This window comes from Nicotiana attenuata, chromosome 2 (assembly GCF_001879085.1).
Source record: "Nicotiana attenuata strain UT chromosome 2, NIATTr2, whole genome shotgun sequence".
In the NCBI taxonomy this organism is placed as follows: domain Eukaryota; kingdom Viridiplantae; phylum Streptophyta; class Magnoliopsida; order Solanales; family Solanaceae; genus Nicotiana; species Nicotiana attenuata.
In genome coordinates, this window is record NC_031990.1 from 74,286,833 (window position 1) to 74,289,248 (window position 2,416).

A 2,416-nucleotide genomic window follows, 5' to 3' on the forward strand; every position below is an offset into this window, starting at 1 on the left:
TGAAGTTTTCGCCATTTCTTAAAGCTTTACGAAGAGATGAAAAGAAAATACAACCAACGCAGAATTTGAGAAAGATAGGAAATGTTGAACCTGGAAGGGTCGTTTATACTTTTTCCATGAGGCGGTGGCACGAATCGCGAAGCCACAGACACGAAGCGACAGATAATTAAGAGAAGCATTAAATGCCTGCAGCAGGCGTGGTCAGAGCACTCGATGGCTTTTTCACCTGGCGTATGGCCATACGTCACGGGCATCACGTCACCGGTCATATCGTTTATTATCATTACTCTCTAATAAACGAGGGGACTATCTGTATTGGGTGATACCCTTTTTTGCTTGAGCCCGACTGGGTTGGGTCCGGTCCGGAGCAAATCGGGGCCATCGAACCCGACCTGGATGCAAGGTAGAACGACGGCCACGTCTACAACCGAGGTCGAGTCATTTCGAGACCGTTACAGAGCTCGATAGGAGTCACCACCGGATGGAGAAACACACAAGGTCGGAAGCCGGACTCGTAACGGATAACCAAGCGTCGCCGGATATCTCGCCCAAACGTGATTTTCTCAACCACTTCAGGCCATTAAGGCGTAATTACAGGGATCCACGATGTAATCAATTTACCTACCTTATTTTTACCCTTAATCAGAATGTATAAAAGGGGATATCTCTAAATTCTGGGGAATCATAAAAGCACAATTGTTCTAAGCAATATTATATTCTGCGATTATTTACTTTAACAGCAATTGTTGAGTCTTTATCTTTATTTTCCTTAACCTAAAAACCTTTTGTATCTTTTAGTTCACGGATCCTTAAAACCCCATATAAATTCAATTGTTATCCGGATTCGAGGGTAAACAATTACAAAGACTTAAACAAAGCATGCCCTAATGACTCTTTTCCACTGCCAAATATCGATCACATGATCGATGCCACGGCCGGCCACGAGATCCTCGGCTTTCTCGATGCCTACTCCGGGTACAACCAAATAATAAATAATAAATATTTTAAGTATTTGCTCCCAAGAGATTTCACTTTCCTGCTCGAGTTCAGATATCAGATGTTGAAATCTTCTTCTTAAGTAACCTGAATAATTCATTTCTCGTTAGAGAAATACAAGTGTGAAGTCAATTTCTCTTTTTATTTTTCCTATATCACAGTCTCAATCGACTCATAAGAAGGTCCTAATTTTGGAACAGTTTTGATCCCTCACTGCCAGTACATGATTGAAACATAAAAAAATTAAATAAATTGACGAAGCTACACCCACGACTAGGGGTGTTCATGGTTCGGTTTGGATCGGTTTTTCCCTAACAAGAAATCAAACCAAGTTAGTCGGTTTTTCAAATATTAGAACCAAACCAAACCAATTAAGTCAGTTTTTCTCGATTCGGTTTATGTCGGTTTTTCGGTTTTTTCGGTTGTTTGTCGGTTTTTTCTTAAATATAAGACATACACTACCAAACGCATATTTCGGCGACCATATTTTCAATGTATCAGTATCAAATCAATTGCCCTTTGAGAAATCTATTATTTACCAAGATATATTGATGATAATTGAATCAAATAGTGATGAATAATTTAATCACTCAATTAAAAATATGTTATTTTTAACACGAAATGGATTCTTACACTAAACAAAAGAAAACTATCAATCAAACTATAATATAAAAGTAAAAGAACTATATTAAAAGTGCAAACTATTAACATTTACCATAAATATTTTGAAACTTTGTATAACAATATACATATATATAGGTGTAATAATAAATTTGAAATAGCTACTCCTATAGTCGGTTTGGTTCAGTTTTTTTCTAATTAAACCAAAACCAAACCAAATTTGATCGGTTTTTAAAATTCAAAACCAAAACCAAACCAAACAAAAAAGTATCAGTTTTTTTGGTCGGTTAGATTTGGTTTTCGGTTTGGTTCGGTTTTTCCGGCTTTTATGAACACCCCTACCCACAACCACGATTGCTCCCAAAATGAATAAAGAATCAACTACCAAAAGCTTAAAACAAATAATTTTGGGTGTCAAGACGAAGGAAATAGAAGGAGTTATTGAAAGTACAGACATTTAATACGTAGAAGGAATTATAGTTCGGAAATTTGATATGAAAATGCTTGTTATCCAAACCATAGTTAAGATCGTGAGATATTTACATCAACACACAATTAATACATGACACAAGTCTCTAGAAATAAGATTATCAATAAATCATAGCTAATTAATACTTATTCTCGTCTTAATTTATTACTTAACCTTGATAAATTAGTATGATTTGATTTAAAAATTTGTTACAATTAATTTAACCTTTACTCTTAAAATTAAAATAGGACACATGTCACCTTATTAGGGTGCAATATTGTGAAGTGAAGCCATGTAACAAAGCCTCAGTTCAGTATAAGCCTCCCTGAA